Below are 18,411 nucleotides of genomic sequence, written 5' to 3'. Positions count from 1 at the left end.
CTCAGTTTTTTATAATTTTCATAAATATTCCATATATTTAATTTATGTTTATGGAAATTGTGACACTATTAGAATAAATTATAAAATTTGGAATTTTTTTAATGTTTGATAATAAAAAGTAACTGTACTTGTGGTTTAATTTTCAGATGGGTTACATTAAAAAGGTAACAAACTGTAGAGTATATTGCTATAAGAAACATAACTTATTAGCTCTCATTACTGCTTCAAAAGTATTTAAGTACCAAATTAAATATTATTGTGATTTTACAAGGACAACTAATATTAGTTAAAAATAGTTTTTTTTTCAAAAACAAAAGTTCAGTTAATCAGAAGTGTATTACAAAACAATATTTTTCCTTCTGGAATTTAGAATTACAATATTCAAGACAAGTAAAATAATTGTCTTATCTTTCGTAAGTATGAAAACAATTATTAAGTTATTAGTTTTTCCTTGAGATCAAGTTGTGGACCCTTGTAAGTATATTTTTGAAAATTAAAAGTAGACACTTAATAAGAACTTAAGACTTAATTACAGTATGTTACAAAAAATTAACAACTGATATACTGTTTTTTATCCTTTTAAAAAGTTAAACTTAAATTTAAATTAAAGAACTTACTTAATTTAAGAAAAAGTCCACGCGAAATCGAGCATGTGAAAATACATTAAGTCGATTAATTAAAGTGAGGGAATAGTTTTCATGATACATGTTTATAATGTTGTTTAAATAAAATTCAGGTGGTAACCTTGTTAATACTTTTCATGTTTTTTATTTCAAACAAATGTACCGTTAATTTAAAAAGTAAAAACTGCTAACTCAAGTGATGTATCAAAAAGAAACTTAAAAGTTAAATTGATAGTAAAGTGTAAACACATAAGTAAGTTGATATACATAAAATATATATCAAATGAATAGCGATTTTCGGCAAATAATTTTTCAAAACTTGTTAAATGAACCAAAGATAATTTGATTTGTTCAATCAATTTAACAATAACTGTGTACATTATGCTACATTCCTAAACAATAATGAGAAATAAGCCGTTCTATAATTTCTCAAGTAGTATTGCCAGTACAAAGTTTTCAAATATTTCTAATTTTGTTACCGCAAACTACTTCAAGTACATTTGTAAGTGTCTTTGTTTCCTTGAATTGACTGAACTTCAAATAGTTTTAATATTTTTAACTTAAATTAAAAGAGTATAATTTAAAGTAGTAGGAATTGTAAAAATATTCTTTTATGTGCCTCATTTTAACATAAATTTTCATTCGCTATCTGTGTAGCGTTAACATAAAACTACAAAATCGGTAGAATAAAATTCATATGAAGTAATAACATTGTTTGCGGAGTAGAATTTCTTTTTACGAAAAATTAAATAACTGTAATGTATTATTAAGTTGCAAAAAAAAAACAACGTGTTACTTATAAACATACATATAAAAGCTCCAATACCATATTAATATTAAAGTAAGTTCTAAGGATAAAGCATATGTCGTTATTCAGACCAAATGCAGCTAAAATAATAAATATATATGTTTATCTTATTATTGTGAGCAAATATTTAAATGAAAGTGCAAACTTATGTTTTCTTCCATATTTGCATCGACCAACTTTTTTGAATCTCGTTTAAAGCTAACATAACTATATATAAAAAAGTTTTGTTTGAAGCCAAATTTTTTAATTAGTATTCAAACTACTACTGATGTTCTTGGATATTTTTTGTTGACCTAAAAATGTTTTTTAAACCTCAAAGCAAAAAAATAATTTAAAAAATTCTAATATTAGTTTATTATATGATGCAAATTGTTGTTAAAGTAATGTGTTAAATTGTTTAGATTTAGTTCGTAGTAGTTTTTTAATATAAATGAGTCTTGCCGTGGACAAGACGTTAAAAGGTATCCAAGTGGTGTGCGACTCGATAACCGAAAGGTTTTTTCGTGCACCAGGTCATAGGACCAAATATTTTGAGCAATTTTATTTTTGTAGTTCAATAAACAATATTTATTATATTTTAAAGAATTTTCAAATGCATTTATAAATCTGCATCAAATTTCTATTTTTAAACGAGTTGTTATTAAACAGAGTCGCAAATTTAAACTTAATTATTATCAATTGTTTTAAATGCTTGTGAATATTAACTTTTGCTAAAAATAATATCTCTATCTGACTTTTATACTGAACAAAAATGCAAGTTCTTAAAATTTTTCAATGGATGAAACAAGTTGATCAGCTTAATTGCAAAACTCTGTGAATTAAAAACTTCTTCGTTAGTCACAAAACTCTCTAGAGTTAATGATTGTAAGCTGTTAGGGTTAAAAAATAATTTACCTTGTAATTAAAATTATTTATATATCCAAGACGAGTAATTATCTTAAAAAGTATAAGTGTTTTTTGTAGAGTTGTTAAAACAAATTATTGAGATTTAGTAAATTAGTAGAAAATGTCTTTTAATTTTAAAAACTAAAAGATACAATTGATCTTTTAGATGTAAAAACATCTTAAAAGTGATTAAAATTTAGTTTTAGTTAGTCAAGTATCACTAAAGTTAAACTGCTTTGCAATTGTAAAATCCCTAATAAAAAAAAAAAGAAATGTATACTTCGTATTGTTAATCAAAAAATATACTTCAAGTTCAGAATTTTTGTAAACAGAGTACATAAAAAATTTTTGCAACTTTTATTAAAAACTTATAGTTATCTTTATAAACATCAAGTTGATCTTTATATCTAAATATCTTATAAAGCTAGTAAAAATATTAAATTATGTGATAACAAGTAAGTAAAAAAAAATTAATTTATAACAAAAAATATGACTTAGTTCCATTCTTATAACACTTATTAGGTGTTATTTAACAAAATTAGTCTAGTTTTCAGATATAAATAAATACTTTTTTTAAATTAAAAAAATACATACATTCAAAATAATATTAAAAATGTATAAAAGTGATAAGGATGCTTATTCCAAACAACCTTTGTATTTCAAATCTTACTAATAATTTTATTAAAACAATCAAGACAAAAATTTTGCAATAGATCAAAATGTCAGACCCAAAATACTATAATTTTATTATAACAAATGTTTAAGTCGTTAAACAATTAAAAATTATCTTTAAGATTAACATTGTATATTTAACTAATAACTAACTTTAATTGAATGAAGATTTAAAATAGATATAACAGTAATAGTTAAAAAAAATTAAAATAATGAAAAAAATTATAAATAAAAAACAACAAGAAGAAGAAAAACTACCGACCAAGGGTAAGGGAAAAGGGTAACAGTGATATTAAAAATAAAAGTTAATTAGTTAACAAAAAAAATCGACCCGTGTAAAAATGTTTTTGTGGAAAAATGGCTCTGTAAAGTGTATTCTTTAAAAACAATAAAATCATTATGTTTTGAAATTTTTTCGTCAAGAAAATGACTTTAGTTTACCCTTGTTTTAGAATGATTGTCGTGTTTTAGATATATATGAGTACAGTAACCTCTCGCTTATTTACGCACATTGTGTTCATAGAAAAAATGCGTAAAGATACGAAAGATCGTAAAGATACGAGAGGTACCAAATATCCTTACTATAATGGCTGTTTTTTAATATTGCTTCTAGTAAAATTAGGCTGGGGATTTTCCCACTTTTAACAAATTGTTTACTTTATTTAAAAATATGAAAACAAAAGATAAAACTATACATGTATTGAATAAAAAGGACTTAAATTATATAAGATAATAATACGAGTAGAAAATTTTTACTAATTTTAATACAAAGTAGATTTTATCTTTATCTTTATTTATATGTGACTTACTTGATACTTAACATTTATGTTCTACTTAGCAAATTTAATTTAATTAACAATAACATAGATATGATAAACCATTATACAGGGCAAGAGAGCTGTATTATTTATTTGTGTATAAACTCTCATAATTTCATTATACTTTCATTATTTAACACAGTCGTATTTCTTTCATAAATTTAATTTAATCTCTTATTGTTAACAAAATTTCTGATATATTGAGGTATAAGTAAATGTTTATAAATTAGTCAAGAAACATAAGTTTACAAAGTCTCAAGATATAGAGAGGTGAGTTAGCATTTAAAAACATATTTTAAATTAAAAATATACAATAAACCTAAATTGTGCAATATTAAGAAAATTAAAATTCTCTTTTTTAGAATTCTAAAATGCGTAACTAAACGAGAGTGCGTAACGTCACGAGTGCGTAAAGATGCGAGAGGTTACTGTACTTTATTTTACATATAAAACTGTTACTCATAAATCAAAAACAATTACTTGTTTAAAATACTAGAGGTTTGTTTTTTAACAAAAACAACTAAAGGTCTCTACTTCATTGAAGGGGAACAAATACATTTTTATGTACTTTAGATAGCTGTTTAAGCGAGTCTTAGCTTATGGCTATCTTTTTTGACAAACTTGTAGATAAATTTTTGCTAATTTGTATATAATAGTAATAATAAATCATTATAATTAGCTATGGTATAGGAAGTGGTTATTAAATTTTAAAATATATATGATTCCCGTGATGTCTTACACTGACCTTGATAAAAATCTATATAATACTTACTTTTACAACTTTTTTTTTATATAAAATTTTAAGAACTGTTTTTTGTAGAAAATTTACAGTTACTTAGTTTCACCGTTAAATTTTTAAAACTGTGATTCTGTAATAAAAAAAACGATAAAATGACAAATTAGTAATAACAGATAAAATATTGGTAAAAATGTAGTAGAGTTTAAAAAATAACATGTTGTAAAAAATTATATACTATGTAATGGTTAATTAGGTTATTTTATAGAACTAAAAGTATATATAATAAAAGATAAATTTTATGAAAAATAATTAAAAAAATCCGTTTATAGGTGAAACTGAGTAACTGTAATTTTTTTTATAAATTTTATTTTCAATATATGAATCTTAAACTAGAATTTTATTTCTGTGTTTAACCTGTTATAAGCATTTTTTTAATATTATTTCTGTTTGATAGTACAAATTTGATTAGTTTGATAGTTTGAAATTAAATGCGCACAATTTTTCAAGTGTGTTCAGAGGCTTAAGTTAGTTTGATATAGTACAAAACTTCTTTAAAAACTAAGTCGCTAAAATTATGCAACTATAAAACTTTGAACTAAGTTATAATAATTGTTTTGTAGTTACAGTTAAAATCTAAAAGTGAAGTTATTCATGCCAAAAATTAAAAAAGCAAAATCGTACAATTGTTTTATACATGTTAATAACATACAATTAGCTTTGCAATAATCAAGAGTCGCATATTAATCAAAAAAAGTCTTCAGATAAAACCTTAGTTAGTTAACGTTTCAGGTCATAATTTAGGTTTAAACTATTTAAAGTATATCAAATATCAATAGTTTTGTTAAGTTTATGTGCTTATTTATATTTTATTTTATTAGAAGGATACTGGCTTAATACTGTTTTTATTTTTACATAAGTTTTTTCAATATACTGTCATACTAACCACTTAAATACTTAGAATACTTTATTTAAACAAATTAGTTTTATAATTTTGTGAACTTTTTAATTTTATTTTGAATTTTAAGTTTTGTTTTAATCTTTTTAAAGTTTATGTTTTTATATTTACTTGTGGTCTTAAAAATTTGAAATCATTCGAAGTTAATGAACTTTCATTGAAAATTTATTTCAACTATCAAGCCGTAGTTAAAAAGAGTAATTTACTAAGTTACTTATATATTAATTGCTGCATAAATTTAGCTTATGAGTTTACTACTTAACAATAATTAGTATAATGTGTTTAGTTTTTCTTTAAATTTATTTTAAACGACTTTTATTTAAGTACAACATTAAATATTTGATTTTTTGAAATCTCTCTTCTTACTTAAAATTAATACAATAAGTAAAAACTGATAAATATAATTTAAGCGAAGTTGTTTAAAACAAGGGAATGTGGTAATATTTACCTACTAAACTTAATAGCAGCTGCATCTTTTTTTTCTAAATTAAAAGCAGTTCATTCGAATCCAAAACTTATTTCAACAACACATAACATACAATAACCATACAAAGTCATTTTGTACAAAAAAGTTTTTGGTGTTTGACTACAGGTAAATATGACTAAGTTCGTCGAGGCGATTTATTTTTTAATAGAAAAATTAAAACTAGTAGTTACACATACACTCAGTTTATAATTAAAGATTGCGGTTACAACTGAGTTAAAAAATAATTGTTGACTAATGATGAGTAACTATGTACAAGGCAGCTTATGATGCTCTTACACACTAAGCTTAGTTTTAGCTGTTTGTTTTTTCTTAGTTGTTTTCAACAGCTTACTTTTAATGAAAACTTCAAATTGCAGGTTAATTAGTGTTTGATCATGGCGATTGACATCGAGTTCGAAGTCCTTATCTTGTGTTCGGATAGACACCCATCACTTTCAGCATGTAAGTAGGTCAATATAAACATGAGTCTTTTTGAATCTTAACATGGCACTTCAACAAGCATAAAACTGCTTTATTTCAACAAAACTTAAATCGGCTACAAAGCTAAATACGAATACAAGCACATTCTGTGTTTTAATCAGTTTACAAGTAAATTCGAGCTTGATTCAAAAGCTATTAACTTTTTTTCTTTAACAGCTTTTGAGCAGAAGCTACCTTTAAAACAAAGTCAATTCTACAGTTCACTGCTCTAACATTCTACTTTAACGCTAAAAAAAATAAATTCTTCAAACTAACAATTTGCTTTCAACAGGCGACCACTGGTCCTCGTACTATCACAGACACCAGATGGTGGGCAGCTGCTGCAGCAAACTGCTGGACCATTGCGAGTCGGCAGTCCAAATGTGCCCGAGCTCCCCCGAGTACAAACAGTGCGGGGAATTCCCCACCATGTACGTTGCGGATGCGGATCTTGATGGCAGGACGATCTTGCGAGCTGTCAACGAATTTCAGAGATTGACGTTCCTCGACGGGAACGCGACCGTCGGACAAATGCGCACTATTTCACGCCAAAAGTTCGAAAAGAAGAAGAAGAAGTCGCTGGTTGTGGTTACGCAGCAATATGAGATAAGTCGCGAGCACGTTTTTTATAATTATGTACATTAATAGATCTAAAGTTTCGAATTTTGCAACGGGCAGTCTTGTTTAATCCTTCTTAAGTCCGGATCATTCGTTGTTTTGTATATTTGTTTTGTATATTTGTTTTTTCTTAATATCTTATTATTTGGTGATTGTTGTCAGAAAATCAAGAATGCTTAGTTTATTTATGTTAATGCTTCAAATACTTTAATCTTTGAATGCGATTTTTCCAGACTCTGTTTACTTATTTGTTTAATAAATTGTTATCACTTAAAAAATGAATGTTTTTTTTAAACTTTGGAAGCAACCTTCATAGTTTTGAGAAGCATAGCTTCATATGTAATACTAATTCATGCAATAAAAAAATACTTTGATTCAACGACTTAGAGTTCTTACACTACAGTTAAGTAAGAAATATTCTAGGAAAAAGTTTGTTTTCAAAGCCCTTCAACTCTTATATTATAGACATTTACATTTCTTAAGCTAATTTTAAAATCTGGAATAGTTTTCAAGATGTTGGCTTATATGAAATAAATTTATTGACAAACTTATTAAAAAATGTCATTTTTGCAAAGTTATCTAGATTATTATTTTTTAAATATGAATAGTAGAAATCACTCCAAACAGTCAATTAATCATAGTTGCTTTACACAGTCTATACAATAAAAAGGATCTTAAGAAATTAAACTCCTACCTAAATATTCCAAAACAATTTAAATTTATCCATCTCCTACACTTATCGCAATAGATAGAATCCACGTTTACAGTTTTAAAGTTTTTATGACAAACTTTACAGACATTATCAACATCAACAAAAGTAATCTTTAAGCCTCCGATTAAGAACAAATCGTCTAATAAAAAATATTTTTATTTGAACACCAAAAGGTATACAGTTGTTTATTTTGCAATACTAGTTAACGTCTTGTATACAGTTTCATATTATAGCTGGTTAGTCATCAGATTTTTAGATACTTGTTGTAACCCAAGCCTAACAAACAACTGTAGCCTACAAGCTACTTTTTAAGGAAAGTTGGTGGTTAAAAATACGTGGAGAATATAAACTAAAAGGTGAGAATCCCTTCTCTTTGACGTAATTTATTACTTGATTTTAAAATAACAACTACAAAAAAACTTAAAAAATGTTTTCAAATTTATAATAATACGCTTATTAAAGTCAAGTTCTAGTGTAATAAAACATTTCAAAAAGGAACTAACGTCCATTTGAACTTATTCAAGCTTTAACTTATTCTAAACAACTATTCTAAACACAACCTTATAATAAAAGAGTAAGTATTTCAATTTGTATTATATTAATACATAAGTTCAAAAACTGTATGGATTTGAGTGCTAAATACGTAAGAGCTTTACTTATGTTGATTATACCACTATTAAGTTTTATTTATTATTACTATCATTATTATAACTTTATTTGACAATACTATTTTATTTTGAAGATTATTTTTGCTTGCTTTTTTATTGGGTATTGTTGTATATTTAAAAAAATATATTTTTTTTAATTAGTTGATATTCCTTAAATTTAAGTATATAACTATAATAACTAATTACTCTATTTAACTATATATATTTGTGTGGTTCGTGTTAATTTGTTGCCACTTAAAAACTCTGAAGATCATCTCAGGAAAAACAGTTTCAGTTATAGTAATAATCGTTGAATGATTTTTTCATATTAATTTAATAAGTATTTTATTATTTATTTTATAAATGGTTTATTTGTGTATAGTATGCCATAACACGCTAGTATCACTGCTTTGATAAAGCCTCAATATTGATACTTTAGACTGGTACTTTATTGTCTTTCAAAACAGCTGTTGTTTAGTAAAACTGATTTTTGCATTTCCGTCCTATTAATGGTTTTATATATAACAAAACATTTTATGCAGTAAACAGAATAAGGCTATTTTTCATTTAAACTTTAAAAACTACTTAAAATTTGCAGACTTAATAGAAATTAAAGAGGATACACTATAAAACAAAAACTTGTTTAAAAAATTAAGGTTGTTTTATTAACAAAGTTTTGATAGATAAAAAACGTAAATAACATATAGAAAAATTTTAACTTCAACTATAGAATTGTATATCTGGTAATCAAAATTTGCTCTTGGTATAAAACAACACATACTTTTACTATAGAAGTTAAATTAAGTACATAACTACAAAAAAAAAAACATTAATTAGGTAACGAAATTAGTTAAAACTTTCCTTTTCAATCATAATTTTTTTGAAAGTGTAAAATTGATATTATATATTTAATTAGGTAAGTTAAACCCTTATTTAGAATTACAATTTTTTTTTACATTTGAAAACTTTTAACTTATTCCTATGATTAATAAAAAACTGTACTAGTTAAGTACGTTGCAGCAGTATTGCTATTGTAGTTTTTATTGTACAAGAAACTGTTTTGACAGATTATTTAATTGGGAAAAAGTATATCATTTTATTAAGTTTCTTAAAGTAGTGATAAGTTTCATCCATTTAAAAAACTGTAATGTATTTCTATAATTCGATTAGACAATAGATTGACTTAAAAAAAAAAAACTTTACTAGGTTTAAAACTAAAAGATGCTTTTTGTACCACATTTATTTTAATAAAACATTTACGCTATACCTATATAAATACAATTCTTTATTTTAACAATAGAGCTTCAACAAAAGAATTACATCGTGTACAGTTAAAACATCAATACGTTTGTAAATTTTAAATATTAAGACAAGCTTTGTACCTTCTTTTAAAAACTTTAAGACAATTTAGTGTTAAAAGATCCAAGAAGCAATATATTAACTTCAGAAGTTGCTTTAAAGTTTAAACAAAATAGCTCACACTATTTTTTGACCTTAGTATCGAAGTAGTTCTAGCTTTCCACTATTATGGTTAGTCACTATTTTTTTTTGAATTTGAGCTTTAAAGAAAAATCATACTAAGTTTAAACTTTTACATAACACATCTTTTATTAGTTTGGATTTTCGAATATTACTATCGACAAGCCAGGTTCAATACTGTCTCTTTATATTAAGTTTTTAGTAAAGTATTTTATTGGACGGTTAGAAAAATAGTACTTTTGTGTAAGTTTTTTATACTTAAGTAGAAAGTTTTCTACCACTTATTTACTATTACTTATCATTCAAAGTTATTTTATTATGAATTACTGTTATAGTTATAAGTGTCGTGTTTTATAACTTTTTTAAGTGCATGCTTTTTTTTAAGTTTAAATTCTTCGTTGTCAAAGAGTTCTTTAAACCGCTCGAAATAGTAGAAATAAATTAAATATGCCATATTCAAGAGCATCCATTTTAAAATTCTTTGTTCACTAAATTAGTTGCAACTAGTTTTATTTTTATTCAAAATTATTTTAGTTTCTTTTCTTCTTATTGGTTTATATTTTTGTTAAAAATATTTTAATCATTAAGATTGATTACGTAACATACGGGAAAAATATTGTAAGAAATTTTTCTTTAAAAATCTTTTTTGCCTAGCAAACATTTTACCAGTAACACGTTTACTCGTAAAGCTTTAAGTAATATATTAAGTGATTAGTTACTTTAAGTTACTTTTTCCAAAACGCAGTTCAGTATGCCAAGCTATTCAAAATCTAAGAAGTCTTCAAGAGAAAACCAACGTTTGGTGAGTAGTTTTATTACTTTGGTATCTTCTTTGCTATTTAGAAATGTATTTGTTTAACCAAACACTAAAACTTACTACTAATAGGTTTACCATTTACTTTTTTTATAGTTTGTCATAGTCATTTTAAAAGGTTTTTTAACACTGTAACTCCTTAAAATTATAAATTGTTATTGAATGAGCAGTATTTTAAAATCAATGCTTTTTATAGGTAAGGAAGACCAAGAACTCAAAGAAAGGAGAATCTGCCAACAAGTACAGCAGAAAAGTGAGTTGGAATAACAAATAAAATAAAGTAACTTTAACTTTAAGTTTGTATTTTTTTAGTTGCGATCATCCAACACAAAGGCTCCCAAGTGCTCTTCTAGAGTGGCTAAGAACTTGGACTTGGCACTCATGAAGCCGAAAAAGCTGCAAAAGTTGCAGGTAAATGAATTTATTTGTTTTATATGTCAACTTTGCTATCAAATGTTGTTAACCAAGTTCTTAACTTACATTAACTAAAGTAAAGTATAGCAATGAGATTTGATAAATTGTTTTATAAACAAAAACTTAAAATAATTAAAAAATCTTAAAATATTAATAAAATTTCAGTCTTTTGTTATAAACGAAAAGTGTACACTTTAGTTACCTATTGCTAATAATTAATATAAATCTCTTAACGTACAAGCTTACTTGATCTTTAACTTAATATTTATTATAATAAGCTTATAAAATAATCTAAGTGTACGAAATTTATCTAATATATCTGAGAAATTCTTCATTAAGTTAAGAAAAATAAAAAAAGTAATATTTATATTAGCTCTCGATATTAGCTTAGCCAACAACTTCAACAATTGTACTTGAATAAAATCGAACAAACCAGACTATTGAAATTTTTAAGTATCAAAAAGTAATATAACTAGTAAAATAGTATAAGCTTGATAATAATACAAGAGAAAGATTACTTATCAGTATATGGATAACTTAAAAAGTAGATATATTTTTGTTTTATTTTTAAGAAAAATGTTTCATTAAAAAAAAAACAGTACACAAAGATGCTTGAAAAGCTTTTTAAATGAAAATAATTTAGCATTAATTTAACAATATAAAAAATGCTTTTTTTACAAAACAAAATTTACAGACTTTTTTCTTATTATTAATTTATATACTTATTACAAAAAATTAAATTTTAATTGGTTTTTTTAATAGTTTATGATGATAATTTAATTAACAATGCTTATAAACACCACTTATCCCTAGTTACAATAGATTTAATTCGTGAGTTTATACCAATCTTTTGTATTACACCTGATTTTTTATTTCTTTAACTTAAAAGTTTAACCTTAAAAGATATCAGTAATTAATACACTTTTTAAAGTGTTTATTTTCTTTGAAACCAATGTTAAACTTAGTTAAAGATTTTATGTATTTTTTACTTAAATTACTTTTTTTAAACTAGTCATTTAGATTACTTTGTAAAGCTTTCTGTATATATATATTATATATGTAGAACAGAAAAGAAAAAAAAAACTAGTTTTAAAGGATTAAATTATTAAAAGTTTATGCCATACCAAAGTTCTCTTATTTCTTAAGTTTTTCACTGCTTAAAAATATTTAAACGGCGTAGAAAGGTTTTTTTAAATTTGCCCAGGGAAACCTTCAATAAATCAATTTCTTTCAAAAAATTTTATTACTACATTTTAATAACTCTTTTTTTTTCGTTATTTTTAAATAAAATGTCTTTAATTACTAGCCCTTTAAAAACGTGTAAAGTATAGCTTTTTTGATACAATTTGTTAACTAATGACTTAAAAACACTTATATAAGTTTAATTTTAGATTTTTTTTTTCTTAAATGTTATATTAATTTTTCAAATCTCTATAGTGAATATACTTATAAACTACAATATACAAAAAACCTTATTTTTCACAGCAAACCTTTTTTCTAATTTATTTGTTTAAACAATGCGTATATGTTTAAGTTATTATTAACTTAACTTATATTGATTTGTGTAGTCTTCTAGTATTTCATACTAATCAAGGCAGTTTTATAATATAGTCACAGATAAGAAGTACATGTTAAACTTACACAATAGAACATACAGTTTGTTATTGAGCTATTAACATAACTTTAGTATAAAGTGGTTAGCTTATTTGCTGAATATAGTTTTATTTTGTTAAATTTTTAAAATAATTTCGTCAAGTATTTTATTTAAGGTTAAAAAAAAAAGTCAAGAATTTTAAAAATAAAAAAATCAAATTAATCTTTTTAAATATAATTGAAGCTTCATTTTTAAAGTTACAAATATTTAAGTAAAATGTTTTAATTATAATTTTAAAAATTCAAGTTGTTTATTAAGATCAAGGTTTCCAAAACTTTTTTCAAATATACCCCCTTTAAAAAAGTTAAAAAAAGCTATGGCCACCTTGTTCCAAGATTACTCAAAAACTACCATAAAAAACACCTAAGACCTTTTTTTATGCTCTTCATCAGCACCTCCTGAATATCTAGTGTAATTTTCAAAACTACCATAAAATTCACCTAAGACCTTTTTTGCTTTTCATCAGCAACTCCATAATATCTAGTGTAAGACCTCATGGCCACTTGTGGCTCCTTTACTTGGCCCACTTTGGGAAACCCTGATCTAGATCAACCCAGTGAAGAAATTAAAACGTTTTTACTTGATAAGTTGATCAATATATTAAAATAAAACATATATTCGAGCAATATTGTTTTACAATTCGTTAAAAACCGGGTTCACCCAAAGTGATGATAAGCTATCAAATTATTATTATATAAATAAGATATTCTATACTGCCCGAATTTGCAATGAATTGTAAAATATCATAAGAATAAATTATATCAAATAAAAGTAAAACTACTTAATACTATTTATTAAAGCGTGAAAAAAGAACATGCTAAACGTTTAAATTGGCTAAAAACATTCTTTAAAGTTCATACAGCTTCTTTGTAGGTTATGTTATAAAAAAGTAAAAAAAAGCAAGCCCTAAGCGCTGTTTTCTAAAACAAATTTTTTTTGTTTACCTTTTTTTCTTGAGCTTAACTGATGAAGAAAAAACATTATCAAACTAACTCTTATAACAGTTGGAGTGCCAGGAAAAAGCCTTATGCATTTTGCATAACCAAATTGTTGGATATGAAGTTTCTCTCCAGAGGGACTGGGCGAAACTGCAGCAGCAGTATTCACAAAAACTTTTCAAGCCGCTCATGGACTTGCGATCCACCCTGTTTGAGTGCATTGATGCGAAGAATAAAAAAAAGTGAGTTTGACAAGCTAAATTGTGATTTGAAAAATATTAAATTTTATAATAATAGTTATTTTTTTTTTAGAATATAATAACCGTATTCGTACTTTTTACTATCATGAAAATTTACAGTGTAACTGATTGATCAATGTATTAAAAAACTTTTTTAATTTTATATAAAAAAGATATATTTTAAATATTTAAAGGCCGTCAGTTGATGAAATAATGAAGAAAGTACAAAAGACTTCTCTTGCTGCATGTAACAGCAATGCCTACAAGAAACTAGCTAAGCATTGCCAATTGATTGTTGCTAGTAAGTGTTTCAAAAATATTCTTGAAAACGTACTGTATATTAATGTAACGTATGTTAAAAAAAAACTTTTTTGATAAACTGTTTTAGAACTTGAGTTTTTATAGACAAAAAATCTTGGTTTTAGTTTAACCATACTTTTTATTTTTAGTTGTTTAGGTAATATATTAATAGCTGTGCTTAGTTACAAAAATAAATTCTCGTTAATAAGAAATTCAATTACAAATAGGTTTATATTTACAAACTGCGATATAAAATATATGTAAATCTCTTAAAGTTTATTTTCTTTTGATGTTTTTTATGACTGTATTAATGTTTAACACTTATCAAGATATAGTTTTCGACAAAAAATATTGATAAAAAATATCTCCAATAGCTGGCAGTAGTGTTGAACCGAGCAACAGCTTTGTTGAGAACTTTTGGTTCAAAGTTCTTAAAAAATCGAGTGGTCCAGTGTCTAGCCTTTTATCAGACGAAGGCACAAAAATTCTCAAGTATCTCACTGATATAAAGTGTGAGGCCATTAATTCGGAAACTGACATAGAATGTAAGTTTATTTTAGACTATTAAACACTGTTTTATATTAAGAAACTGTTTTTAAGATTAAATCATTTAGTATAGCATAGTTATAAACCTAAACAGCCCAGACAAAAAGAAATTTTAGTCTTATTAAAAATAAACTAAAGTGTTTTTTCAATTTATTAGATTTTGAAACTAACTTAGTAATAAAACTTTTATTATTAGACGAACGTCACGGGTTTAAGTTGACGTTTAAGTTTTCCGATGAAAACCCTTTTTTCACCAACAAAACTTTGGTGAAAAAATACTTCATTGATCTCTTTCCAAAATCTATTGAACCTTGCTCCTCCAAAATCAGTAAGTTCTTATTTATTTACATAGAAGAATAAAATAGTAGAACAAGAAGAGTAAAACATAAGTTTCGTCGTATGATAACAATCGTTGTCGACATTTACAAACCTATTTTGAAGTTTTTTAAAGATTTATGTTTTCTGTCAAATAGTTTTGATAACTAGTATAGCATATTTTTATAGTTTGTATTTGGTCAATAAATATTTAAAAAGCAACAACAATCTGTTTTTAAGTTATTTTTATAGCGAATACTGTATAGTTAGTTTTCATCTAACATTATTTATAATATTTTGCTAGGTGTTGGAGTTGAGACCTCCTTGGAGAGAGCCAACAGTTTGCTATCCTACAAAGGGCCACGACTTAGCCAGATTGTAGGCTCTACTATTAAGTGGAGGCCCGCATTTAAAACAAAAAGTATTCTGCGTTCTTTACATTTTAGACTTAAAAAACTTAAACATATAATTAAACTTTTTGATTATTAGTTAAGAAATATACAAGTACAATATTTAAAAGCTCAACATGTTGTTTTAAAAAATACAGGTCATAACTAAGTCTATTTTGATGTACTATAAAGTATATTTTGGTTATTGCTTACATTTATTGTAATTAGTCTTTGTGAATGTACCACTTTTTAAATTTTTTATTTACATTTTTAAGTTTGAAAATTACCTCAGCGGTCAAAACGATAAGTATTTAAGCTTAAAGTAATGCTTTTGAATAATTCAAAGCTAAACTTACATACATTAAAACAAAATCAATTTATTTTAAATACTATCCCTTTAAAATCTTATATAGGAGAGTTAAAAACTACCTAAAGAATAAAAATATACATTACTTCAATTAAAATTCTATCTGTAAATTGTTAAAACTAAAAAAGCTAACTAAGAAAATTTAAATCTAGGTCAAACTGATTTGAACAAAAGTGCTGCAGTTTCGAACTCATTTGTTGATTTCATCTTATTTTCCTGGAGCGAATCTTCTTCAAGTGAATCTAGGCTAGCAGAGAGGTTTTTTAATAGCGCTTGCAATTGCTTTTATCTTTGTTTTAAAATGGACAATCATAACACAAGTTTATAACTCAACTAAACAAAATTTATTTCAATAAAAGAGAACAGTTTAAAATAGCACAAACGTCATATTGTGCTTGATAGATCTACAGCAATTTTTTTAATTTTTGTCTCTATTGTTTTCTGTTGCGGAAAAATATAAATAAAACAAATATAGCTCATTAACAACGTTTAATAGCTTGAAAATATTTTGTCAAAATCATTTTATCTACAGAGACTATGCTCTTGGATCTTACTTCAGAGATACTTTAATTCCTGGAGCGTACGGAATTTTTACAGAAACTAATAATTCAGAAGTTAGCCAACAAAGTGAGTAAGCATGTTTCTTAGTTATAGCTAGTTAAAACTTATAACAATCTTTTTAGAAACAAAGTAGTTAATTTTCATTTCATTGACGTCTTCATAAGTTAATTTCGAGCAATAACTTACTTTTTGTTTACTTTAAAAATTTATTTTCAATCTTTATCATCTTTTCAGTGCTAATTTTGACTATTTAATAATTACAAAATCTTGTGTTTATAGTGAAAATTTTAAACTAATTTCATGTAATATTATGTCAGTAAACAAGTATTAGGAGTACTCTTATATTATGCTTACTAGTTTTTGTTCGATTTTAAGACTAGGTATTTTTAGTTTAAAATTTTTAAAATACTTTGTTTTTTGTTATTGACTTATTAAGTCGTTACAATTATTATACTTGAGTTTTTTTACATTTTTTCAACTTATTTTACTTATATAATTTTGGCTCATACATAAGTAAGTTTATAAAGAAAGTAAAAATTAATGAGAAACTACTACAATTAACAATTTACAACTGTAATAATAAATAATGTTAGTTTTATTATTTGAAAGATACAGTGAAATGTATAAATGCCTGTATGTTTTCTTTTGAAACTATAAATAATAACAAATTAGACGTTATAAAATATATATTAAGTTAACTAGAAGGTTTGTAATAACAAATGATGAAAACAGTATACAACTGAGTATTTTTTATAGCTGGGCTAGCCTCTTCAAATGATTCAGAGGATGTGTGCAAACTGGTTTTACTAGATTTGATCAAAAAAGAGCAAAATTCCTCCATAGATAACAAAAATATAAACAGCAACGATTTAGAGGGCAACGTAGATATCAACGACCTGAAACAACTAATAACCTCATTAGGTAAAAGCCAAAGCGATAAAACAAAAGGCAGTTTGAGCACTTTTCCAAAACCGAGCTGTGGAAATCTATCAGATGACAGCGATGAAGAAAGTTCTTCGAAAAAAATTCAAGAAAAGATACCTCTTAAGAAAAAAACTAGTAAAAATAATAAAATTAAAAAACTAAAGAAGTTAATAAATAAAACTGCACACTCAATTCCAAGCCCCTCCTCTGCTTCAAAAGAGAGTCATTTTTATGGTATCCCTAATTTTATCAACAACTTAACATCTTATAAAAGTGTTAAAAAAAGTATTAAAGAGATTCTTAGTAAGCTAACAGAAAAAGTAAAACGCCCCCCTTCTAAACAAACTAACTGTCTAACACAAGCTTCACAGGATAAGAACTACCAAATCGTAAAGCGTGAAAATGACAAAGAAGAAGTAAAATCGTTAAAAAGGAAAATAACACATGATAGTACGTTAGCGGAACCCAACCAAGGAAAACCGAAAATTCAAAAATTAGACATTCAAGGCACTAATTTCTTCACCAAGTTACAAAACGAAGATATAAAACCAAAAATTGGGAATGACTCGAAAGTTTTTGGCCCGAACTTCAATCTAAATCCTTACAGATCGGTGTCACTCACCGTCTGCACCAACAATGAAAAAATTCCAAAAAATACCTATCAGTCAAAGTCGGAACCTGTGATAAAACAATTTAAAGAAAGTAATTCTTTCACAAATTGTCCTGACTTTGTTGAAAATTCCAAAAGAAAGAACACAAAAACTATCAGTGCAATCAATTCAAAATCCTCATTAAATCGTAATAAAGAAATTCTAGCAACGACAAGTAAAAAAGCTGATAAAAATGTTGCAGAATCCTTTGAACCAGAATTGAAGGTAGAAGAAAATCAAAAAACAGTCTGTAAATCTTCGGTAAAAAGTGTAGACACCGAAAGTAAAAGTTTACTGAAGAAAGCTGATCTACCTTTAAAATCTACTTCTCACCAGACTGACTTTGATTCTTCCAAAAAAGAGACTGAAACTTTTGAAACTCAGCACCCGTTCCATGA

This window comes from Thalia democratica, chromosome 1 (genome assembly GCF_965202585.1).
Source record: "Thalia democratica chromosome 1, ktThaDemo2.hap1.1, whole genome shotgun sequence".
Taxonomy (NCBI): domain Eukaryota; kingdom Metazoa; phylum Chordata; class Thaliacea; order Salpida; family Salpidae; genus Thalia; species Thalia democratica.
This window is presented reverse-complemented; position numbering follows the sequence as displayed.